This window comes from Mauremys reevesii, linkage group 6 (genome assembly GCF_016161935.1).
Source record: "Mauremys reevesii isolate NIE-2019 linkage group 6, ASM1616193v1, whole genome shotgun sequence".
NCBI lineage: Eukaryota > Metazoa > Chordata > Testudines > Geoemydidae > Mauremys > Mauremys reevesii.
Window position 1 is genome coordinate 103,066,978 of NC_052628.1, and position 27,207 is coordinate 103,094,184.

The following is a 27,207-nucleotide window of genomic DNA, read 5'->3' on the forward strand; positions in this document are numbered from 1 at the left end:
TTTAAGGGTAACTTTCCCATGCTACTCTGCCCTCACAGGGAGAAGAGGAGGGCTGTGGGGTGGGGGGAAATATGCCATTGCTGCACACAGGCGAGCTGCATAAAGGCCAGGGTGGAAGACGCAGTCTTGGAGAAGTCCCTCCCTTGATTCCCTGCTCACCCTCAGCAGCGAGATATCTTCCATGATGAACACAGCCTGTGGAAAATGTGGAGACAGGAATGATCATCAGGTCCCCCTATAGTGATGGCTCTCCCCAAGAGTCACATGCCTGGTGTACAATAGGGTCCGGAAACACTGATGTCCTCTGCCCCTGTGGCTACTCACCATTTTGGGGTCCTGTGGCTCATGTGTGCTTGCTCAGCCAGTTAGTGACAGGTATGTGAATAGTGGCTGTGTTTTGAATCACTGAATCAGTGTTGTGTGAAGCAAACAAGACTGCTTCTGTAAAATGTTGAGTTTTGGCTTCACAGAATGACCTTGGGAGACCAGCCTTCCTCTTTGTTATCACCAGCTGAACGGCTGTGCAGAATTAGAAAACGGCCATGAAGAACTGAGGAGGACTTTCTGTGTGAGGTGATCATGCATTCCGTGGCTGAAAAACAGGAATTGAAGGAGTGGTGAGACATCAAGAAGAGGCACCGAGAGGAGAATGTGACATGCCAGAATGAAGCCACAGAGCAGCTCTTAAATGTTATGGAGCACCAAGCAGACACGCTCCAGGTGATACTAGCCCTGCAAACCGAGCAGCTCCGTTCCCACCCTCCCATGCAGCTGTTCATAGGCGGCATGTTTGTATAATTTTTTGTGCGGCCCAAAATGGTGGTGCCCCCCCCGCTCCCGCCCTGTAAGCCGATATAAAATGAAGCTACAACGCGTCAGTGCCACAAGATTACAAGGGTCAATTAAAAGTGGAAAGTCAGAAGCAGCACTTGCCTACTTCAATATACAGTATTATATTTTGTTGCACCTGTTGTGATGAAGTGGGAATGTTCTTAATATTTTCTCTGAATACTGTGTGGGTGCCTCAGTTTCCCCTGCAAGATGCCAACTGAAGGTGTTGGGGACAAAGAGATCAGGTGGCCTCCTTGTCCGGAAGAGACACAGAGGCCAGAGGAGGGAGTGTCAGTTGGGAGCTGGCTGGGGAAATGGGGAGAGACCCAGAACTTGGTTCTGGGCTCCCCACCCCCCAAGATCGGCCTGACAGAGGGGTTCTGTTTTCTGTACCAACAAACTCTGTTTAAACTGTGTTCCCGTTATCTAATAAACCTTCTGTTTTACTGTCTGTCTGAGAGTCACATCTGACTGCGGAGTTGGGTTGCAGGGACCTCTGGTTGCCCCAGAACCCGCCTGGGCAGACTCGCTGTGGAAAGTGCATGATGTGGAAGGGCATGCTGAATGCTCTGAGGTCAGACCCAGGAAGGTGTAAGCTTCTTTCCCTGGAGACAGTATGCTCCGAGAGAGGAGGCTCCCCCAGAGTCCTGACTGGCTTTGTATGGAGTTGTTCCAAAGCATCACAGCATCCCCTTCCACACCATGCACTTCCCAGAAGTCTGCACAGGCACTGACACTCCCTCCTCTGGCCTTTGTCTCTTTTCCAGGCATTAGGAGGCCACCCGATCTCTCTGTTCTCCAACACCTTCAGTTGGCACCTTGCAGGAGAGTGGCCCAGGCCATCAGTTACCAGGAGACAGGGTTTCAGCCATTCTCTGTGCAGACAGCTCACACTGTCCCTCTAGGGCTCTACAACAATCACACCCCCTTATCCCACTATCTAGATCCTTGAGAAATGCAGAGAGGAAACTGAGGCACTCACACAGTATTCAGAGAAAACATTAAGCACATTCCCACTTTGTAACACCTGTATATGACTAGTTATATACTTTAAAGGGGTGTAAAATAGTCAAGTATCGTGCTAAACAAAATGATACTCCAAACTGACCACCAAATTTAAGTTGCACGTTTTTCCCCCCAGGTGAGGGTTCTGGGGTGGGGCTGGGGATGAGGGGTTCACAGTGCAGGAGCGTGCTCGGTGCTGGGGGTGCAGGCTTTGGGGTGGGGCAGGGCTGAGGATGAGGAACTTGGGATGCAGACAGGCTGTCCCAGTGCTAGGGCCAGAGAGGACTCCCCATCACCACCACTGGCAGCAGCAAGCTCCAGGGGAGGGACCCCCCCTCTCCCCCGCTGCCCCCCACAGCACACTCACTCTGCACCACAGACACTGCACATGCTCCTAGGGCCCCTCTCAGGTCCAGAAAGCTCATCACCTCCCCTATGATGGGTACTAGGTGTGGGGCGGGGGTTGCCATCACAGGTGGCCTTCCATGTTGCTGCCCCTCACCATAACTTCACTGTGGATGGGGGATGGGGCTGCCCCTTGACCAGCATGGGGCAGAAGTGGGGTCTGCAGGGTGGTGGCTCTGGGGCGGGGGAGCAGGGTGTCATAAAATTCACCCAAGCCCCAGCTGCTCAGGTCTAGGAAGCCTCCCTCTCCCATCCCTCCTGTGGCGGGTGGGTTGGTGGGTGCTGGGGGAGAGGGCATTGCCTTCACATGTGGCTTCCTGCCTCCCCTGTGCAGCCTGCTGCCCCTCACCATAGCTTCACTGGGGGACGGTGGGAGGGGATGGCATGGGGCTGCCCCTTCCCCAGCGCTGGGCAGGAGTGGGGGTGGGGCAGGGGGGGAATCATAGGATCAAACACTCACGGAAGCCCCAGCAGCTGCTAAGGTGAGTGATGTCCGTCTCCTGGCCGGAAGTCCCCTTCGTGTCTCCTCCAGGTAGGGGCAGGGGATGGGAGGGCTGCCAAGCACAGCTCTCTGATTCCCGGCCGCGGCTGGGATTTAAAGGGCTCTGGGCTCCCCGCGGCTGCGGGCAACCCAGAGCCTTTTAATTCCCGGCTGCGGCTGGGATTTAAAGGGCTCTGGGCTCCCCATGGCTGCGGGCAGCCCAGAGCCCTCTGATTCCCGGCCGCGGCTGGGATTTAAAGGGCTCTGGGCTCCCCGCGGCTGCGGACAGCCCAGAGCCTTTTAATTCCCGGCCGCAGCTGGGATTTAAAGGGCTCTGGGCTCCCCGCGGCTGCGGACAGCCCAAAGCCCTCTGATTCCCGGCCGCGGCTGGGATTTAAAGGGCTCTGGGCTCCCCGCGGCTGCGGCCAGCCCAGAGCCCTCTGATTCCCTGCTGCCGCTGGGATTTAAAGGGGCGAAACCTAGCTCCAAATATTGGTGGAGCAGAGCCCCTGACTATGAATATTCCTGGGGCTTTAGCCCCAGGAGCCCATATAAGTTGGCGCCCATGCAGCTGTTGTCACAAAACTCTTTCCCATATGCCCCCCAGACACCACCAGCACACTCTTATCAACCTCCTGGCTCCAGTCTGTACCCACGGCATTCCACTCCTCCCCCATCACAGTCCAGCACTGCAGACTGCCAGTACCTACTGCACTCAACACCCGTCCCTCTGCAGTTTAGCCTGCTGAAGTACAGTACCTGCTGCACTGTACTACAAAGGAGAAGGTTGGATATGATCTCTGGACATACACAAATCTTTAACTGTCCCGGGACCCCACCTCCTCCTGGGACCTTCCCTTCCTCCATCTCCCTCAGTGCTGATGTGTATTTTTGTTTGTGTTGTTTTTTAATAAAAGAATTGTGTTGGTTTGAAAGCAATCTTTATTCTATTAATTGAAAGCAAACGGAGCCCTGCAAAGCAACAGGCAATTTTCTTAAACCTTCATAGTGCATCGTCTGCACCAATCACAATCACCTCCTAGCATTACAAGCACTGCACTCCTGAACATAGCAACAAATATTAGTGGCTTTCAGCTTCAAATTGCTGCCTCAAGGCATCCCTGATCCTTATGGCCTCGCACTGTACCCCTCTAATGCCCCTGGTCTCTGGCTGTTCAAACTCAGCCTCCAGGCACTGAGCCTCTGTGGTCCAGCTCTGAATGAAACTTTCACTCTTCTCTTCACAAATATTGTGGAGAGTACAGCACAACAGCTATAAGCATAAGAATATTGTCATCAGCCACGTTCAGCTTTCCATATAGGCAGTGCCAGAGTGCCTTTAAATGGCCAAAAGCACACTCAGTCATTCTGCACTTGCTCAGCCTGTTGTTGAACCACTCCTTCCTGCTGTCAAGGTGCCCCATGTACGGTTTCATAAGCCATGGCATTAAGGGGTAGGTAGGGTCTCCCAGGATCACAATGGGCATTTTCCCCTTTGGTAATCTTCTGGTCCAGGAAGAATGTCCCTGCTTGCAGCTTCCTGAACAGGCTAGTGTTCTGAAAGATGCATGAGTCATGCACCTTTCTGGACAAGCCTGCGCTAATGTCCGTAAAACACCCACGGTGATCCACAAACGCCTGGAGAACCATAGAGAAATACCCCTTCCAATTAATGTACTCAGTGACTAGGCAGTCTGGTGCTAGAATTGGAATATGCATATCATCTATCACCCCTCTGCAGTTAGGGAAGCCCATTTGTGCAAAGCCATCCACAATGTCATGCACGTTGCCCAGAGTCATGATCTTTTGGAGTAGGATGTGATTGATGGCCCTGCACACTTCTGTCAACAGGAGTACAACGGTCGTCTTTCCCCCTCCAAACTGGTTATTGACCAATCGGTAGCAGTCTGGAGTATCCAGCTTCCACAGTGCAATCGCTACGCGTTTCTCCAGCAGCAGGGCAGCTCCCATTATCGTGTCCTTGCGCCGCAGGGTTGGGGCGAGCTCATCACACAGTCCCATGAATGTGGGTTTCCTCATCCAAAAGTTCTGCAGCCACTGGTCATCATCCCAGACGTGCATGATCCCACTACTCAGTGCTTGTTTCCTGAGTCCAAAAGCGGCATTCCACTGTGGTCAACACCTCCATGAATGCCACAAGCAATCTCATGTCATAGCTACTAAACATGGCAAGATCAATGTCACACTCCTCTTGCCTATTCTCAACAGTTGACAAGAAGGGGTGAATACCAAGGGAGGGAAAAACACTTTTGTAGTGGTATTCACTCCTTCTCGTCAACTGTTGAGAACACGCTGCTTCCACCTTAACTGAACTGGCTCGTTAGCACTGACCCCCCACTTGGTAAAGCAACTCCCATCTTTTCATTTGCTGTGTATTTATACATTTCTACTGTATTTTCCACTCCATGCATCTGATGAAGTGGGTTTTAGCCCACAAAAGCTTATGCCCACATACATTTGTTAGTTTCTAAGATGCCACAAAGACTCCTCATTATTTTTAATTAGACTTGGCTTTCTCAACAATCAAACCAGGAAAATGTTTGTTTATTCTCTACATACACTGTACAAAATGTATATAAATTAGAGTACTATAAAATAGTAATGATATAATTTTATAATCTAAAATAACTAATAAATGCTTATCTTTTTTTCTTTACAGATGTAAGAATATGTAGTACTTTAGCTTGATTTAGAAAGAACAAAGGGAGCTTTGTTTTTTTTTCTGTAAATATTTCAGGGCTCTTCTTTCTTAAGTATTTAAGACAGTTTTAGAATTCAAACTGCTCTTTCCCCACCCTGCACTCCTGGCCCTCTGTATGAATACTACTATCATTTTCTCTTATGTAGTGATCACTGGCAGCAAGTGAGATGTATTCACTGTAAAAATCAGATGTTTGAGTTCTTTCTAGTCATGTGATGGGTAGATTAGGAGATCAGAATTCCTGTAGGTATTAAAATAACTAAGGGCAGGCTGTGACACCAGTCATGAGTTTATCTCATGGAGGAGTTTACATACAGTACAGAAAATAGGAAAAAATGTGAAATATGCTTTTGACACTGAAAATAAATGCAATCAAATAGAGCCACACATTTTTGATGACAAAGGTGCTTGAAATCAAAATCATTATTGCATTTCTTATTACAAGATCACATCATTTTCATAAGTGAGTTTATTAAACTAAGCGGCAGCTACTAATATAATTTCATAACTGGAAAACTGAAAAAATTGATTCTGAGCCAGGCTGCTTATTATTTGAGACTGCTTTAATTGGCATTTCAATCTGTAAAGCATGCAATTTTGTTTTCCCTAAAGGACTCTGATGGTCTGGTTTTCAGAGATGCTGAAGGTAATGGTCTAATAAATATATATTGCATAGAGAGGCTAGAGAGTAGCCTTTATTTTAAAAACAGAGATAAGCCTGAACCAAAGTAATGGATATAAATACTCCCAAACTGGAAAGATTCAGATCTGGATCTCATTTGGAATGGTGCTTCTCTGGTCTGTGTTTACAATTTGGTCTGGAAATATTTTGTTTATAAGATGTCAAACATGTGAATGCTACAATCAGTTTATAAATATACTAATTCTTCACAGAAACAAGAAAAAAAGATTTTACTTAAAAGTTCCAGTGTACAATTTTTAATGCAACATTAAAAAAGAAACACAAATAGGCAATACTGATCAATTAAAAATGTTTGGTTTTCAAAGAGCTGCCATTATATATAAATACACACACACACATACACACACACAGAGATATATTCAACATCAATAATACATATATTATTCTGCAGAAGCAAAAATTGGGCCAATGTGGTGGATTAACATCAATACTGTGATCTTACTACAGAGGATTTGTCAGTGCAGCAAGACCATGAGTTCAGTAGGAAACATTGATCATCCTACTCAAGCACATCATTCCTCCCAGAAGCAAAAAGATGGATTTCTTGTTAAGAATACCAGAAGAAAAGATGTTTAATTTCTGATCCTCAGATGAAGTAAAACAGTATAAATCCATTAATTCAATGAAGTTATGTAGTTTTACACTAGATAAGAGTCTAGTCCCAGGAGTCTTATACTTCGCTCATATACAGGTGTACTGTACTGTAGGAAGGATTTTAGCATGAGAATTTCATGGCATTTAGAAATGGGCAAATTGTTTACAACTGAATTTTAATGAAATTTAAGCACCTAAGCAGTGATGTCACTCTTAAAAATTGGATTTATGCTTCTAAATCACTTAGGATTAAATTTGTGGAAGATATTTAGGTGCATAACTCCCACTGAAATAATAAAACCACACCTGTCCCTTAGAAAATATTACCTCACAAACTTAAGTGTCCTTCCTGACAACGGATGTTTTCCTGAGTGAGGACGCCCATTTCTTCCAGCTACCTTAAAAAAATGCAAAAGCAATTAAATTTCCCAGCATAATTTGAGCTCAAATCTCTATCTGACTTAATGTGTAGCACGTGTAATTCAATACAGACCATCTGATGATGTGTGTTTTGTAAGGCATTTTCCAAATTTCTAAAACGTTCACATTACCGACCTGTGTAGGATCACCCCCTGGCTCCTCATATTCTGAATTTATTTAGAGAGAGTCTCTTCCTTTTATTGTTCTCAGTAGCCATTTTACAATTTCAGCATGGCTTCATGTCCTGTGCTTGAGAGCCATTTATATCCCTCTAGGCAATTTTCTGGCACAGAATAATGTAGGTCAGTCACAGTCACAGCCAAACAACATATTTATTTTGGCTTCAGTGCTGTACAATATTCTTTAATGAAACAGGTCCCTAATTAAAAAGCAAAGTAAAATGTAAACACAAAAGACCAAATAGGAAGAAAAGATTTTCACTTTCAGTTCAAAACTCTGGTAATGTATCGGCCATATATTGAAGTCCTCACAGAGTACAGTACATTATCCACATTGACTTAAAGGAAGTTTTTACCTCCCGCAAGAAATTGAATAAAGGCTTCAGGATTTGGACAAATATGATTAATAGTCTGCTTACTGATAGAGGACCAGTAGTATATGAGGACTTAATTAGCTCTAATGGAAGGGAAAGGTTATTGAAGATGCATTGTATTTACACTTGCTTCTCACACAAACATCTCTCCACCTGCTTCCGTGGTGCCTCTTATGGTACATCGCCACAACAGCTGTAAGTGCACTTCCCACCACAGGTAGACAGACGTGCTAACTCTGCTCAAGCTAGCACAGTAAAAATAACAGTGTAGCCATAGCAGCATGGGGGAGGGATAGCTCAGTGGTTTGAGCATTAGCCTGCTAAACCCAGGGTTGTGAGCTCAATCCTTGAGGGAGCCACTTAGGGATCTGGGGCAAAAATTGGTCCTGCTAGTGAAGGCAGGGGGCTGGACTAGATGACCTTTCAAGGTCCCTTCCAGTTCTAGGAGATTGGTATATCTCCAATTATTACCTTTAAGTGGCTTGGGCTAGCCACCTTAGTACAGACTCAGGCAGGTAGCCCAAGCTGCCACAACTACACAGCTATTTCTAGCTTGCTAGCTTGAGCAGAACTAGCAGCGGTTTGTCTGTCTGTGCTGGGAAGCACATTCACAGTTGCATTGAAGACATATCCTTACACATGTATTACCCTTATACATGTACTGACCTCCCTCCTTGAGCACATTTGTAAGACTATGAACCCCTTCATATCTCTATTCAACTCCTAAGATACCTTCTAGAAACCAGAAAAGCTATTATGTCTATGTTGAGTAGCAGCTGTAAACTGTTTTTTGCTTTATTTGTATTATTTAATATAATAAATAATACATCAAATGTATGGTACAGCTGGTTGAAGTTATTTTTCATATGGAAAATTCCAACAAAAAATTGAAAACCTTCACGGCAGAAATGTTATTTATAGTTTGAGTGTCTCATGCCTCCATTCTGCTTTCTGGAATTGGTCTTTCTAGCTGTACTGCAACTCCCATGATGCACCATGGCCTCCCCTATTACTGAGAAACTGAAGTGCATCACGGGAGTCAATGGCCATGATGCATCATAGGAGATCATAGAGCACTGGTTTCCAAACTGGGGGGTGCAAAGAAATTCCAAGGGGGGCACGAGGCTGCCCAGCCCTTAAGCTCCCAGCTGGGGAGGCTAGCCCCAGCCCTTTCCCTCCTGTCCCCTCTCCCCTGCAGCCAGGCAGGCAGCACAGCTTGTGCCCATCCATCTCCCAGGCTTTCCAATAAGCCAGTCCTGCCGCTCTGAGCAGCCTGGTAAGGGAGTGGGGGGAGGAGGTCCCAGAGTGCAGTCAGGGGACAGGGAGCAAGGGAGGTTGGATGGGTGTAGGAGTCCCGGGGGGCCTGTCAGGGGGTGAGGTGTGTGGATAGGGGTTGGAGCAGTCAGGGGACAAGGAGCGGGGGGTTGGATAGGGAGTGGGGATTGAGAGTAGTGGTCAGGGGACAAGGATCAGGGGGGTTAGATGATGGTAAAGGAGAGGTGGGGGACATGATGCTGAAAAGTTTGGGAACCACTGTCATAGAGGAACTTACCTATAAAGAGAATGGGGACATGAGGCACCTTACTATAACTTCCATGAGATATTTTCAAACAGAAATGTTTCAGTTTTTGGTAAAAAAAAATAATTCAGTTTTGGTCAAGAAATCGGTTTTCAACCAAAGAACAAATAATAGACTGAGCTTGTGAAAAATCAAAATATCAAAGTTTTCTATGGAAGGCAGATTTTTTTTTTGTTTTTTTTTGGTGCAAAAAATAATTACTCAAAAACTATTTTCTGTTGAAAAAATAGTTTTGACAGAAAAAATTCCTGCTAGCCCTACTTACAAGTGAGAGGCTATACCGCACCTCTAAGAGCTACCACCTACTTCAGCCCTACCCCATCACACTCCTTAACTAGGGATTGGTGGAGGGGTCATCAGAGGACAGCCTGCAGCAATCATCTGCTGTTTCTACACTGAGGGAATTTATACTGTAATATAAATAATAAAAACAATATGGGCTTCATCATATGAAAGCTAAGTTCACAGACCTTTTCCAACCAGATAGACAGGGACAGGAGAGGTGAAAGTTAAGTGGTAGAAGCCATCAGATTTCTTTAACCTACGTTTACCATGACTTAAGTGGAAAAAATGTCAGGTACTATACCTGCTGAATAGAAAAGATAGATTGTGCTTTCATTGTACAAGGAATGTTTAAGAAGTGCTTCTTTTCAAATGAATATGTGATGTTATATATTTGAAAGGAAAATTATATATAATCTCAAAAATTACACTGGCTGCAGGAGTCCCATACATTACTTCATTGGGTAGCAATCAGGGGAGGAACTGTGCACTGAAGCCCCACTGAGCTCTGAGGAGAAAAGAAAAATCCATATCATGCGCTTCTGATATGATCATAAGGGTTAATCATTGCTGTTAAAATAACAACCTCAGGAAAGGAGTCTTGCTACAGTGTTGCCCCTCCTCGAATAGATTTGTTATGCGCTGTTCTCTCTCTCTCTCTCTCTTCCCCCCCCACAAACTAAAGGAGATCTTGAGTCTCAGGCCTTGGATCTGATCTATACCAAAAGTGTGAGGTATTTTGATCTGGAGTTTTGGGTCGATACAATGTAGAGATAGGGGCCAGCTACAAAGTTCATATCTAGATTTGAAATTTTTCCCAAAGTGATGGGTGTGTGGATATGGTAAAGGATAGATCTCAACATGCAGCCATTATGGGGAATGATCAATTAGTAAGCGTACTTTTAATGGAGTTCTGCAGGATTAGTTGTAGGCCCAATGCTATCCAACATGTTCATAAATGATCTGAAAGAAAATATAAAATAATTTCTGATAACGAAGATGGCACAAAGATTGGCGAAGCGGTACACAAGAAAAAGGGCAGGTCATTGATACAGAGCAAACTGGTTCATTTGATAATCTGGGAGCAATCAGCCAATGTATGTTTTAATATAGCCAAATGTAGAGAGTCAACATTTAGGAATAAAGAATGTGGTCACACTTACAGGACAGGGGATCTGTATTCTGGAAAGCTGTCAGTCTGAAGAGGACTTCAGGGTCATTAAAGATAACCAATTCAACAAGAGCACCCAGTGTGATACTGTGGTAAGAAGGGTTAAACATGATATTTGAATATTACAGAAGAATATCGAGCAGGAGTAGAGAGGTGATGTCTCTGTATATGATATTGTTGAGACCATGAATGGACTACTATGTCCAGTTCTGGTGTCCACATTTTAAAAAGGATATTTAAAAAATGGGAAAAGTTTATGAGAAGAGCTATGAGAATGATTTGTGGTCTGGAAAAGAAGATATGGCTTACAAAGAGAAACCAATTCTATTTACAATGCCTTTGGATAGTTCAAATTTTGTTTTTTTCCCTCAGTGGAATGAAAAAAAAACTTTGACATGAAAAATGGAAATGTGTCAGAACATCAGTTTTCAGACCAAGAAGGTCAGGCTTTTGATTTGGATCTCTCTCTTTCTCTATGTGGACAGAAGTTACCAAAGAGCACCTGGATCCAAGAAACCTTCCTTGGCAAAAACTTTGTTCAAACAGATATATTTCTGCAAAACATGTCAGCTTTGGTGAAACAACATGTTACAATGAAAACACATTTTGCTAAAAAGTTTCTGAGCAACTCTAGTCAGAGGTGCACAACTCTGAAAATCAGGCCCCAAAAGTGCAAAGATTTATTATTTGTTTTCTATATACTATACTGCATGTGTAAAAATCTTAATTAAAACAATGAAATTTATCCAAATAATTTCTGTGTGCTGAACAGAAAATGTACTGATGAATGTTTCTAGCACTATGGATACATAGGTTTTTGTCTTTTTTTAAAAAAATGTTTTTTCACTTTAGAAAGCCTTATTCATGGCTAATGCATTTTCAATGGAACAGGAAAAAAAATTAACAAGCCTCCCCAATTAATTATGGGGGAAAGGAAAAGACATGGGAAATTTTAACAATTGGATGCTGGTAGAGCATAAAGCACAATAGAAGGTCTCTCGTGATTGTACTAAAGATCTGATTTTGTTGATTAGTGATCAAGTGATATACAGCAATACAAATACACTACATGAAAGAAAGTCATGAGTTGTAAGTGGATGAAAGCAATATTGTGTTTGGCTCATATGATGTGAATGCCATCAGCTTAAACCTTTGAACATCCTGTTTTCTGAGCTTGGAAAAAATTTAAAAAAATAAAACCCAAAGATAGCCTACAGCTGACAATATCTCTGGAGTATGGGCTCCATGTCTGGCACATGCAGAAGCAACACTATGGTCAACTAATTTCTTTGTCTACCAGAAAAATCCCAGGACTCAGAGTCTTACGATAACTTGTCAGCAGACTATATCTGGGGATAGGGAATAACTTTTTAGGAGTCTTTTTTATTTGAGGTTTAGTTGATATGAAAAACATTTGTTTTAAATTGTATAATTCATCTAGGGCAGGGGATAAGTATAACTGTAATAATAATTGAAATAAATTACATTTTTATTAACCATGTGTGGAAAAATCGCCAGACTGCTGGCGACTGGCAATAATGATTTTGACTTACTCATTAACCTGAATGTGATGTATTTGACAGCCTTTGGTAAAAATGAAGCTCTTTAACATGCTCCCACACCAAAAGCTGTACTTTTTAAATAGGGTTATCGTACTAATATTATGTAAACTTCCATCACAGAACAAAGTGATTTATTCACAGTTCACTAATTTGTTCACTTTTCATTTCATACCTAAAGACCCGCAGTCTCTCCACAGTTCTCCAAAGAAAAAAAAAACAACAGTAAGAGTGCTGTAGTGAGGTTTTCTATATTTCCAAGACTACACTAATTTTAGAACATGTATTTTATAATATATTAACCGGTCCTAAATAATTAAAACTAAATTCATTTACCAGCAAAATGAACAATGTAGTTTTTTTCCAGAAGAAGCAGCACTGGGGTGTGTGTGTGTGTGTGTGTGTGTGTGTGTGTGTGTGTGTGTGTGTGTGTGTGTGTGTGTGTGTGTGTGTGTGTGTGTGTGTGTGTGTGTGTGTGTGTAAAACGGTGCAATTAAGGAAGAGGAGGACATCGCTGATACTGAGGAGATTCCTACTCGAAACCTACTCTTTTCTTGTAATGAAGATGAGGTACTTTCAAGGAGTGAGGGGGATCAAAAGAAGAGATGCTGCAGCAAACTGGTACATTAAAAAAATATAATAGAAAAAAACAAAACAGGCCCAGATGGTATATGGACGTTCACAATGAAACAGGGTTTGGTGTTGGCCTCTGAGGAAGAAACCTGTCCAACTTCTTGAAATAGGGACAGGTAGTTGGAATGCTGTCAGAGGTTTTATTTGCACCCTTTGCTTTTCTACAAGGCTAATAGAGCTCCTTGCCTTTGCTGTGGCATTGAGCAGTGTACCTGGAGTGACCCCTCTCAGTCATTTGCTCAGAAATGCGTATATTTGCTTATCACAGTGGCTGATGTTAAGGCATGCCTGCAACATCTCCTCTCCCCAGATGGTGAGAAGTCTGACTTCTGCATGGTTCCATTTGGATGCACAAGGCATGACTGCTATAACAGTGTTATACTGCTGACATACGCAACTCCAGACATTTACAATAGTAAATGGGAGAGATCCTGGCTGCAGGGCAGCTTAAAATGAGGAGGAAACATCCAGTCAAGATGACCTCAGAACACTAGAGGACACATAGGTAGATATATAGGTCAGTCTTGGTGTGATGCAATGTAGCATGGGATAGTGGTTGGATTACTACCAAGTCATTGCAAAATACAGATACATCCACACCACTTATTCTGCATAAACTCATTCCAAAATGAATGTAATCCACTTTCAAAGTGGATTATCCAATTTGCAATAACTGGCCATTTAATTCAATTCATTTTTTTAAAAATTGATGTCATGTTAGCTAACCATCAGTTATTTGGTATAGAAGCTGATTTAATCAATAGGTCACATAACACAGTTAGCAGTTTTGTAATTTCATATTTGATTTCCTTCTGAACTTTTGGGCGAATACCTTCAGGTTGTGGTACTTATTACTTCTTAATTTATCAGTTTGTTCCAAAACCGTCTTTATTGACATATCAGTCTGGGACAGTTCCTAAGATTTGTTGCCTTAAAAAAAAAAAGTGGCTTGGGGTAGGAATCTCCCTCCCATCCTCCGCAGTGATGATCACTACAAAGAATTCAGATAGCTTTTCTGCAATAGTCTTGTATTCCTTAATTCATTTAGTTTCTCTTCAATGGCCTTGTCTCTCTTAATTAGAGGGATACACTGAACAGTCATGAGTCAGGGGCAGGGCTTAGAGGGAGGCATGGAGCAGGCACGAGCCAGGGGAGTGGCTTAGAGGGGGACATGGAAAAGGCACGAGCCAAGGGCAGGGCTTAGAAGGAAGCAAGAACATGAAGGAGCTGGGGATGGGTCTCAAAGGCAGGTGGCAGTAACTGAGAGTGGGAAGCTCTGAGGCAGGGAATGAGAGATAGTGGCTAATGCAGGGGATGAGAGAGATACCTGGTTCAGGCTGAGGTGGGGGGTGAGGGAAAGGTGGCTTAGGTTGAGGTGGGAAATGCTGAGGTGGGGTGTCAGAGAAGGGGACTGTGGAAGGCCTGGAGGGATACCGGGCTCAGATTGTGGTGGGGTGGGGGGGAGAGACTGGGGGGACTCAGGCTGAGGCAGGAAGTGCTGAGATGGGGTGAGAGATGGGGGATCTGGCAGGAAGTTTGGAGGCAGGGGTTGAGAGACGGGTGTTCAGGTTGAAGGAGGAAGCTCTGAGGCAAGGGATGAGAGTTGGCAGTTGAGGTAGGGGGTGAGAGAGATACTTGGCTCAGGCTGAGGCAGGATGCATTGTGATAGGGGGTGAGAGATGGGAGGCTCAAGCAGAGGCTGGAAGCACTGAGGTGGGGTTGAGATAAGGGGGCTGAGGTGGGGTGTGTGAAAAGAATACCTGGACCAGGTGGAGGTGGGAAGCGCTGAGGTAGGGGTGAGAGAGAAGAGGATTCAGGCTGCTGAGGTAAGCATGAAGGTGTGGGGAGAGTTACAGGCTCGGACTGAGGTGGGAAACACTGAGGTTGAGGGTGAGAGAAGGGGGCTGAGATTTGGGGTAAGAGATTTAGCAGGCTTAGGCTGAGGCCAGCTCAGGTTGAGGCAGGAAGCACAGAGGCAGGTGATGGGAGATAAGGGTTCAGGCTAAGGTGGGAAGTGCTGAGGTGAGGGGGTGAGAGATGGGGGTTCAGGCTAAGGTGGGAAGTGCTGAGGTGAGGGGGAGAGATGGCGAAGCATAGAAGCAGGGGATGAGAGAGCCAGCTAAGACAGTTGGAAAGGGCTGAGGCAGCAGATGATGAAAGGTGGCTGAGATGGAGAATGAGATAGAGATCCAGATCATGCTGAGGCAGGAAGTGAGAGGAAGACTGGGCTATGGCAGAGGCAGGAAGTGCTTAGGCTGGAGAGTGGAAGAGAGATGGGGATCTGGCTGAGGTGGGGCTCGGGTTGGGACACTTTAGCTGAGGTGGGGGGTAGCTATGGGTAAGGTAGTGGGGTGAGAACTGTCTTGGAGTGAGTTCCAGGTTGTATTTCCTGGGTTTTCAGGCAATGCTGGTTCTCTGGTTTATTCTCAGTTTGTGTTGGGGATCTGAAGTTAGCTCAGTTATGTCTTAAAGCTCCCTTAATTCTCACACACTCTCTCTCCACTCCAGGAACTCCCAAAACAAATGGACAAGAAGGAGGAAGCATGGAAGAAATGGGGAGCACTTCAGAGAAAAACAAGACACTGAAGATGAAGGAGAAGGAATGGGACTCTGAACAGAGTGAGCACCCTGTAATTAGGGCTTGGGTCACATAGCTGTACTCTGTGGGGATATTGAAACTTTTAATATCTTAAGCAGTGTGATCTGTCTGTAATCAGTGTTAAGGTTGTGGTCTTTTAGCCTCTGGGCATTACGCTCCTTCTACCGGCCAGTGAAAGTGACTACCCTGTAATTATAGTGCAAGTCACTGTCCTGCAGCTTATATGGGATATTGAGCTCTTTGAAACCCTGACCAGTGTGACCTCCCTGTAATTCAGGGTAAGGTCTCTGCCCTCTTGACATTATGCCCTGTTGGCAGTCTAGTCAGCGTGGCAACCCTGTAACGAGGATTCATGTCACATGTCATGTCTCTTGTATGGGACAGATTGGGGCCTTTTGTATCTTGAGCCGTGTGGCCTCCCTGTAATTCAGGGTAAGGTCTCTGCCCTATAGTCTCATAGCATTGGGCCCTTGTAGCTGGCTAAGCTGAATAGACACTCTTAATTCAGGTGCAGGTGCAATCCCTCTCCTTTAGAAGGGATTTAGAACTCTATCTTAGTGCCATTGGTACTGTGACCTCCCTGCAGTTTGGGTTCAAGTCTTTGCCCTTTTGGCATGATGGCCTGTTGGCAGTCTAGCTGGTGTGACCACCCTGTAAAGAGGGTGCAGGTCACATCTCTCCTGGTAATGAGGGCATGGGGCCAGTTTGGTATCATGCTCAACATGACCACCCTGTAAGTTGGGTTGAAGTCTCTTCCCTTTCGGCTCTTGGAATACTGCCCTTTTCTTCAACTAATCAGAGAGATTGCCCTGTAATTAGGGTGGAGTGGCATTCCTCCTGCTTCCAGTAGGGCTACTGGTCAATTTGAGTGGTGTGACCACCCTGTAATGAGGATTCAGGGTCAGATCTTTTGGCCTCTGGACGTTATGCTCTTGTAGCTGACTAGCAAGAGTGACTACCCTCTAATTAGGGTGCAAGTCACCTTCCTGCCACTTATGGGGGATATTGAGCTCTTTGGAACCCTGAGCTGTCTGACCGCCCTGTAATGAGGGTTCAGGTCTCTGTTGGCAGTCTAATCAACATGACAAACCTGTAATTAGTGTGCATGTCCAGAACCTCTCTAGTTAGGGCACCTGTTGAGACCTTCGCTACTTTGACCAGCGTGACCTCCCTGGTACTAGGGTTTGAGTCTTTGCCCTTTTGCCTCTTGCCATGATGCTACTTTAGCCAGCTGGTCAGAATGAGTACCCTGTTAGTAGGGTCCAAGTCTCATCAGTGACTATGTACCTGCCCCGCCCCAAGTGCTGGCTCTGCAGCTCCCATTGGCCAGGAACTGCAGCGAATGGGAACTGTGAGGGTGGCATCTGTGGGCAGAGACAGCATGCAGAGCTGCCTACCGTGACTCTGCCTAGGAGCAGCCAGGGACAGGTCACTGCTTGGGGGGAGCCACCTGAAGTGAGCTCCACCTGGATCCAACTCCCTGCCCTGAGACCCCTCCCACACCCAAACTCCCTCCCAGAGTCCACACCCTGTACCCCTTCCCACACTCTGAACCCCTTATGGCTGTTCCTCTGCCTAGGAGCAGAAGGGACATGTTGCTGCTTCTGGGGAGCCACGCAGGGAGCCTGCCAGCCCCATGCCAACCGGACTATAAACTGTACTTTCTATGAAGATTAGAAATGTCAGATTATGCAGCATTCCGGTTGGTACAAGGCTGGATAACGCTGTTTTTACTGTATGTGGTGTGCTTTGAAAGTGAATCATACAGTAGTCTCACAATGAATAAAATGGATGAACTAAATATAATGTATTAATATAGTTTTACAAAATCTTAAACATTCCTTATATTCTTTAATAAACACTGTATTAAAATAATATTTTTCTTCTCTTCAAGTTTACCCCTTGTCCAGGAACATGGCATCTAAGAGTATTAGAAGGATGAATTAAACCAAGTGTCTAGCATCTGTCAAATGTTGATTAATGTTAAAAGTCTATTAAAAAAAAGCTGAAGCTCAGTTACTTGTAGCATATTAAAAGCCATTTCATGATTAACTATAACTCTGATGACAGAACAACTGTTTCCTGCTATGACCTTTCACGATTTGTATAACTACTTTTTGTCTCATGAGAACATGGATATGTCCTCTTAGAAAAGATGCATGTATGGGCATCTCAAGAAAAAATCCTTTAGTAATCAACCTATAAAGCATGCTTTGTGCATCATATGTTCTGATAGAAAAGTAGGACGTATCTTTTTGTTTTCATTTATGAAGTGTAATCTTATTCCTTCATAGTCATTTTGATGTCATTGCTTGGGGATTTGGCTTTATGTTTACAAGAAGTCATTTTCACTTGTATCTGTTAGCTACATTAAGGTGTTAAAAGTTGAAGAACCATTTGGATATTGTGTAAAGGAAAGGAGATTCATGGTGGCACTCTGAAGAGGCCATCTGAAAAACCTGTGACCAGAAGGGTTGTTATTAACTCTTCTCCTTTCTCAGCCCATAAGAACCACTTTTGATACCAGAAAGTGCTATAGCTATGTCACAAGGAACTGAATTAAGCTTCTACCTATCTTGAGATGATGGCCAGTTAGAGACTATCAACAGAACTGGAGAACTTGCATCAAAATGTAATTTGATCTTGATAAGTTACAAAATATTTTAAATGTTTCTTTACTTCTATGACTACCTGGTTTTATCTAAAACAGAAAATGTGTTCCTGCCTTTGTGACTTGTATTAAGTCACCCAAGTAGGTAATATGTACTTTTGTTTTTATTAATGAGTTTCTCATTAGGTACTGTGGAATAGATTTGAATCCATAATGCAAAGGCCCTAAATACAGTGCTGCACAATCATAACTTGATATTTGTGATAACTATTTTCTACTGGGAGTGCAAAATTGTTACTGAAGAGAAGGCATGAATTTGTAGCCTGCTAAAACAACATTTTCTTGAAAGGAAGTTTGAGGTTGAAAGACTTGTTTACACTTACTCTTGATAGGAACTTTTAAAAAAAGTAGGTCAATCAAACATTTGTAAAAGCAAGCAAACAAAAAGCAAAGGTTCCTGGAAACTAGCAGTTTGGTATGCCCTTACTTCTCACCTTTCAAGAACCTACTCTGCCTTTATTGTCACACCAACCAAACTAAACCACACATTCAATTTTAACTTTGCACCCATTTTGTTAGAGTATTTTTGATAGTTGTGCAATTGATCTAGGTGATATTTGTGTTTGTGGTTTTTTATATTGAATAATTTAGATGAAGGCTCCGGGATGATGCTGTGGAAATTTTATGTAGGCATTTCTGTCAAATGTTAGCTCTCAAGGTTGTTGGTGTAGAAGTGCAGTATTTTTTAATTGTTTAAGGTATAATATGAAAATAGGTAGATTAATTATCAATTGTTGAATGTTGGTCTTTTTTGTATGTGTACATTAGATGCAAATTAGTAGGCAAATTTGAGGTTGCCTGTGCAGTGCAATTTAATTGGTGTGACAGTTCATTTAGGGTTGATGTTTGAAAGTTGGGAGGTTTCTCTTTTATTTTAAGCTTGATAGGGAACTAAGGCCTAGCTGGTACCTCATCTTTTGCTATTCTAATTCCAAATTGGGATGAAGAGGGCCATGCATAATTAATGTATTCCTAGGGACCTTCAAGAGTTTAGCATCTCTGCAGACCACAGAGAGCTTAGGGATCCCTTACGGCTTAAGCCCTACCAAGCTTTTAAAAGTGTAATAACTGAAGAAAATACTTCAGCCAGTTGATTATTGAATAATGCCCTGTATTAAAAGATTCATCATATTAGTACTGGTAGTTAATGTTCTTCTGATCAAAAAGGATACATTTTGCTATAATCACCGTTTTGGGATAAGAATTTGTGAAATGAATTAACAAGAGCTGATTATCACTACTTGATACAAACTTGAAATATTTCATGTTAAATTTATAGGTTTAACTTTATTATTGTCTTAACTCTCTTGCTTTATTTTTCTTTAACTTTTTCTATTAATGTAATCTATATAGTCAGGAATATTCTCAATTCTGCTTCTGGTTAAACAAGAAGGAATCCAATAAATTTGTGAAGAGTCTTGGTATGTGTAATGTTAATTTAACTGTGATTTTTTTATACCTTGTTTTAGGGCCTTTAGAAGTAACTGCCCTTTAATGATGGAGGGATCGTTTTTCTCTGGGACCACACTTTTTTTTTTGGCAGACTGCTATGTGCCCTTGAAATGAGGATGAAAAGCTCACTGGCACTGAGGTGCACAGGAGTGGGACTTCGTGTGGTCCCTATCTGCCTCTCTAGTCTACTACCCACAAGTCTACTATCCTGGTCAGTTGTAAGTGTTCTTCTTCTATGAATATCTTGAGTTCTGTGAGATTAGAGCTCAGTTCCTTAGCATACTATATGCAGGGGCCCTATTTTCAATGTGCTTCAGGTTTTTGTACTGAAAATGAAAATCTGCATTTGGGGGAGAGAGCTGGAGGGTCTACTAGATGGGAAAGGAGGCACGAAGATATGTTACTACATACATGTTAAGTATTGTAAATTGTTGGAATGCTATGAATACTCACCAAGACAGTTATGAATTGAAATTGAGTTTCTCTTTTTTGCTTGAAATATTATAATTCATTTCTCTTGTACCAGAAGATTTTTGTTCTACTGAAACATAGTTATGCCACTTTTTATTATCCTTGCCCAATGATTTATTCAAAATTAGGCAAGTTGGAAAAGAAATCTACTCTTAGGTGATCATACAAATCTTCACCTGCTGTAAGAAAAGTACATATAAAAGTCTAAGGAAAGGGAGAAGATGAAGGGAGCTATACCCATAAAGACGGGATTAAGGTTAATCACTATGTTAACATGGTAATTGCTAGAGGATGTGGATGAAAAAGTTAAAAACAGAAAATCCATGGCAAAACTGGTACACAACATGACTGATCAGTATGCTGCAGTAGGGGTCTCAATAGGTCTATTCTTTGACGTTCACTTTTATAGCCTGCAGATCTTGGGTACTGGCATGTCCTAGTTACCACACCGACTGACACTCTTAAAAACCTAGGATGAATGGAACTACGTAGGGTGACATTTCCCTCAAGGCTTTGGTGACCTTTTCTTCACTAAAAAGAAGCATGTTCTTCATTTATTAGGTAAATCAATTAACAAGTTAAAATTCTAGAGAAAACAAGGCTTTTTGCCATCTTGCTGTAAAATCCTAATGTAGACAAGGTACTGTAGCTTTTACCTCAAGATAGCTAATTGAGATACATAAATCCCTGCTGGGGCTAGAGTGTTGACTGTAAAAAAACCCACCTTTTTTGACAGTAAAGATACAGCCTCAGAGCAGGTTTAGAAGACACCACAATGAAAACATCAGAGACCCATCTGAGTGCTGTCTGCACTAGTGCACCCACCATTGGAGAGGTACCTATGGCAATGCAATAGTGGGAGGTTTCCCTAAAAAAGTCTAGCATAGACAAGGCATAACTGAAAGACTGACCATGCGACCTGAACTGAGATCTTTATTCATTATGCATAAAATTCACCCTTGTGAAAAAATCCCAGCATAAGGCTTACGTGCCACTATTTTGAGGCCTTATGTGGCACATTAGTGTCATCTAGGCCTTCAGCTGGTCATCTGCACAGGGCTGAAGCTGAATTTCACCTAATCTTACCAGGCTGGGCAAGCTTGCATCATTTTATCCTGTTCTCTTAGAGAATATTGTATCTCTTCTTTTTCCATTGCAAACAATCTAACATCCTCAACATATTGTATGCATCGGGGAAAGAATAGGTTTGTTGCCCTTGGGAACAACTGGGTAACTTTAATTCAACTGTCTTTAGTATAACTTTCCTTTAAAGATTAACTTTCTTAGACTGTGCAGTCAGTGAAGTATGAATTATTTAATTCCCATCTCAATGCCTACTTTTTTAGATTTGTTCTCTCTCCTCTCCATCCCATGCCATTTTTTAAACTAGCTACTAGGCTTGTTAATTGATGAAGCATTTGTAAACCCTTAGCAAATGAACAGCCAAGTGATATGTGAATACAATATCTGAAAATTCTCACTCATTTTTTGACGGCTTACACTGTCTGGGAGTAGAGTGTGAAATCAATGGGTACCATTAACTTTAAGCAATATTGTGCACAATGTCCAGAAAACAAGGTGTGGAGAAAGGGAAGGCCCTGCACTTGGCCTCACAGGGGCCTTCAGTGGAATTACTTCTGATTTATCCTGGTGGTAGCTTTGTGTAATGGATTATTCACCATCTTCAGCACAATTTTCATCTCTATTCCAAGGGCTGGTCTACACAAAGTATTTGTAAGAATAACTATATCTGTTTTAATTCCATCAAATCAGCATTTTCCAGCACAAAACTTCCCTCAAACTTTCAAGCCACCCCTTCCTGTTGTGCTTGAAACACTACTCTACCTTACTGCCTGATGCCCAACCCCAAGGGGCAGTTTCAGCTGCTAGGGATCAGCCATATGTATCAGCTATCCATGCCCATTTCCCAGGCTACCTGTTCTTTAGAAGTGGCTCCTATACAACCCATAGTGTTGGCCCTGCACCATCTGTCAATGTCCATACACTGGGGCAATCCCCATCTAAACACTTAAGATGCTTTCCAGATGTTTTGCACTAGTGGGGTCAAAAAAAATCTACACCTAAATATTTAGTGAGTGTTATGGGTAGAGAAAGGAATGGGTATAACTCACTGTGGTTAGCAGCATAGTAGGGAAAACTAAAGCTACAATCACACTATGTCCCCTTCTGAACAGGCTACGGGTGGAGGGTGGGGGAAGAAAGAGAGAATGGGATGTAGGTTGAACCAGGTAGAGGAATGCTGCAGGATATATCTCCCCTCAGAGTAGGCGAGGGACCACATTGAGACTCCGTCAACTCTGCTTCCTGGGCTGCTTCTGAGTCAGTGCAACAATGCACTTACTCTGTATACAAGGCTTATCGCAAAGCAAAAATTTAGACTTAAACTGACAAAAGAAATTCACTGTATACTACTTCTCTCCAACTGTAAAATCCCACATAAACCAGGAATTGCATTTCTTTTTCCAAATTAACATGGTAGTTGTATTTAAAACAGGGATGATAAATCACCCATATAGCTAGCTAGTTGTAAAAGATTACAACTTACATTTTCAAATTAAAAATCCATAATGTTATAAAATGTCTATATAGCAGTTCTAAATTACTTAATAAAAAAATCCCATAGGTTCACTAAAATAATAGCCTGCAATTTCTCATCATTAGAGGTCTCCACAAGTATTGAAGGAGTTTCTAAGTGAATATTAGTTTTTGTAAATCCAGTGTACTTCAGCACAGTATTGAATTACAGTTTGTTTATTTATTTATTTATTTATAAGTTCCCAGGTAGATGTGTACATCTGTTGTAAAATCCATCTTGGCTTCACCATTAACAATGGGAGAGCTCCCTGATAAAGATTCTGCACAGCTCCTAGAACGCAAACTTCTAATAAGTTTGACAATAATGCTTTCATTTCTATAGTACCTATTCACATAGGCAGTTTACACACATGAACTAATTAAGCCTTACAACATTCCTGTGAGGCAGGTAATGGAGTTTGGTTAACTGACTATCAAAATCAATACAAAAAAAATTTCCAAACAAATCACTAAGTTATAAAGGTTTCAAGACTTGTTATGGGCAAGGGCTCCAGGAAGTACAGGGGTTTTGGTATCCTATTCATAGGGCTTATTTCTCAACAAAATCAGTGCACGTTTCAAAAATTTCACTGTACAAATGCAAGTTCACTGCACGATCTTTTTAGGCCCCTCATGCTATCTACTATTAATGGACAGACAGTGATTTTGGACATTCTTTCAATTACAGTGACATTCATATCCACCTATTACTGCATTTCCAGTGTAACAAATCATCTTCACCCACCATGATACTTGTCCTATTTGTAAATCATATTCATGCAAATCTCTTATCCCCGTCCCAGTTCCTTAGTGTATCTGTTGCTTTGTATCTGGCAGTCTACTTTACAGTCTTGCATCAATTAAATTACACGTGTGAATTTGAAATACAAACCAGTTATATGGCTGAGCTGTGATTGCTATTTAAAAGTTCTTGTTTGCTATATATTTGCTTTTGCATGTTGATGTTCAGGGAGAAATAGGATGCTGAACACTATGTACGAATTAGAGCAGGGGTGGGAAAATTTTGGCCCGAGGGCCACATTGGGGTTGCAAAACTGTATGAAGGGCTGGGTAGGGAAGGCTGTGTCTCACTAAACAGCCTGGCCCCCACCTCCATGCACACCCTTCCACTTCCTTCTCCCTGACTGCCCCCCTCAGAACCCCAACCCATCCAAGCCCCCTGCTCCTTGTCCCCTAACCACCCCTTCCTGTGACTCCCCACCCGTAACCGCCCCCTGAGATCCCACCCCCTATCTAACACCCCTGCTCCCAGTCCCTTAATGCCCTATCCACATCCCCACCCCCTGACAGCCCCCCTGGTTCCCCACGCTTATCAAACTCCCCCGTTCCCTGTCCCCTAACTGCCCCCCAGAACCTCCACCCCATCCAACTGCTCCCTGCCCCTTATAAAACCCTTCCTGTCTCCTAACTGCCCCCCTGGGATCCCCCGCCCCTTATCCAACCCCCCGGCCCTCTTACGATGCCACTCAGAGCAACATGTCTGGGAACCACGCCACCTGGACGGAGCCAGACATGCTGCCGCTCTGCTCTGCAGGAGCGCGCTGCTCCGCCGGCCAGAGCGCTGCCAGCATGGCTGCAGGGGAGGGGCTAGAATCTAGCCTGCCTGGCCGGGATCTCAAGGGCCATGGGCCAGATGTGGCCTGCAGGCTGTAGTTTGCCCACCTCTGAATTAGAGCCACAGAGCTGAAATCAAAGAAAGTTATTGAAACACATAACTAGTGCCATGCATGGACAGTAGAGAAGTGGACTAAAGACTCGTAGCAGATATTGCCTTTTGATCTGACAATTCTTAGAGGCACATAACTGTATTTATACAACTGGGTAGACCAAGATCAGATGAGAAGCTGGGGAGGAGGGGAGATAAACTATTTGGAGAATGAGCCCAGGCCTAGGAACCAGTGAGAGGGGAAAACAGGGTAGAAAGAGAGATCTGCCAAGGAGCTAGGAATGGGGTGGGGGACTAAGACTGGATGAGGACCTTGGGAAGGGACAGGGCCGGCTCCAGACCCCAGCGCGCCAAGCGCGCGCTTGGGGCGGCCTTTTGCCGGCAGGGCGGCAGGCGGCTCCGGCGGACCTTCCGCAGTCATGCCTTCAGGAGGTCCACCAGAGCCGCGGGACAGGTGGACAGGTGGACCTGCCGCAGGCATGACTGCGGAGGGTCCGCTGGTACCACGGCTCAGGTGGATCTCCCGCAGCCATGACTGTGGAAGCTCCACCGTAGGCGCGGGACCAGCGGCACGTCTGCGGGAGGTCCCCCGGAGGCGCGCGACCGGCGCCCGGCTGCGCGACCAGCGCGGCGCGCCGCCCTGCTTGGGGCGGCGGAATTCGTAGAGCCGCCCCTGGGAAGGGAGACTAGGACTCAGCAATTTGGGTGGAGGAGACAATTCAGACAAAGAGCTAAGAGGGTAGAACTGTGACTAGCTTGGCAAGGAGACTCAGAAAAAGGAGTTGGGGCTGGAATGTGGGGTACTGGGATCAGAATCCTGATGGAGACTGGGACAAGATCAAGATGGAAGGGACAAGGCAAAAAAAAAAAAAGGGGGGGGGGTGAGCAGAAAAGTGTGTCCACTAGAGCATACTCCCGCTCCAGAACCTGGAATAGGATTCAGGATTCTTGAATCTCACCATTTCTCTGCTGTCAGAAAATACCTGTGAAACCCACTGACAAAGTATGTTTCATCCTCTACTAGTGATGTTCACAAAGAGGATGACAACCTACTATTGCTATCAGTTAGTCTATTACCTCAGGCAGCAGAGAGTTTGTGCAGTGGACCTAAAGGTTCCAACCTGCTAATGAACCACATGGGGATTAAATATCATGCTATACTGATATATGTTTCTTCAATTTGTTTCTTTTAAAGATCTGGGAAATTACTCTCAGAAAAAATACGAATAAATAACAGTTAAGGTTGCCAAGTCAAGCACTCAAAAGTTAGGAAATGCCATAATTAAGGTTGCCTGTGCACCCATAATTCAGCTCTCTTGTGTATATGCATATGATAGTCTTTAATTACATGACCTCATGCTATTTTGTCCACAGGACTCCTGCCTCATTCAGCGCTCTAGAGATAAATCAGGGTTGTGTAGTAAAGGAAGCTGTTGTTCATAGGAGGACCCTGCCTCACATGTTGCAAAAAGTTGGAAGGCGTGTAGTGAATGAAAGGGAGAATGGCAGGAACAGAAAGAATGGTCTCGTGGTATAGGTAATTGAAAGTTGCCCTGGAAAACTGGATTCTATCCCTGCCTCTGCTACAAGAGTTCCTGGGTGATGCTGGGCAAGTCACCTAAACCAAACTCTTCACAGGTGGTCCCTAATTGTGTATTCCTCATTTTTAGGTACTCAACTTGATGTGCACAAGTGTGGAATACTCACAGCTGCAACTGAAGTCACTTGGAGCTGTGCTTTAAACATATAAAGTACTACATAATGTTAAATACCCTGAAACATCAAGTTCTAGTTGTCTCAAATTAGGCATCCAAAATCAGTGGAAGCTTCTGACCTTCATTATTGTGTGCCTCAGCTCCTAGCTATAAAATGATGGCGTCAGCCCTTCATTTCACAGAGATGTTGTGAAGACAAATTAGTAAATATGTGTAGCACTCAGATATTGTACTGATGAGCACCAGAAAAAAAGAGCTCACAAGGAAATTGTCTTAATTTTGCCTTCAGAGAGGGCTTGCATAGTGTGTTTGCATAGTGTGTTCCTTCCCGAGTGTGGTGTTAGTTGTGAATGTTTAGAGAGCCAACTAGGGGGCATAGAGCAAGGAGGAATTAAAAGTCCATGTAAACAAGAAAGTCTTGAATTTATCCCAAGCATTGCAGTGCTGGGCCTCTAATTTTTACCCTGAGTTTGTATGATCTGGAGCTCAAAAATATTCTGAAGCTGTCTGCCCTTGTCTCTTTGTGCACTTTACTAACCCTGTCTTTACCCAGCTGCAGCTCTTTTAACTTTGTTACACTCTTATTAACCATTCAGTTCAGCAAGTCAATTACTTCTGTCCCTTGCTTTGTACTCTTGAAGGGTATTTGAACATCCCATCTCTTAAAGGAGCAATGTTTATGTTCCTGAAGTTGTAGTCAATTGGACTACTCACATGCTTGAAGTTAGGCACATGCTTAAGTAACTTACTGACTCAGGTTGTTAGTCCCCAGCCTCAATGCGTTGTGTGTGAGAGCAATATTAGGACAGGATAAATGGAAATCTATTTTCTGTTTGACAGTCTTATTAACGCCATTTGAATTCACAGAAACTTGCAGTACCCTGCAATCCACCAAATTATACTGTCCTATTGGAACTCAAGATCTCCCAGTTGGGGTTCAAAAAGGAATTCAAATAGAATAAATATAATATAGCACTTCAGCTATCATGGTGGTTATTGGACACATTTTACAATATCTTCACTTCAAATATTTTTGGCATAGTTTTATAAATGTCCAGAAATTGTATGAAATAAGCTAC

General features: G+C 43.5%; 1 protein-coding gene and 1 long non-coding RNA gene across 9 annotated transcripts in view; one reads left to right on the forward strand and one right to left on the reverse strand.

The window, feature by feature from the left end:
* Positions 1 to 27,207, reverse strand: part of TYRP1 (tyrosinase related protein 1) — a 201,386-nt gene that overhangs the window by 36,221 nt on the left and 137,958 nt on the right. The gene's annotated exons all lie outside the window — the stretch shown is intronic.
* On the forward strand, positions 14,692 to 19,775 carry LOC120407941. The gene is made up of 3 exons (XR_005600345.1): positions 14,692 to 14,764; positions 15,447 to 15,557; positions 19,678 to 19,775. It is a non-coding gene; the product is annotated as an uncharacterized LOC120407941 (long non-coding RNA).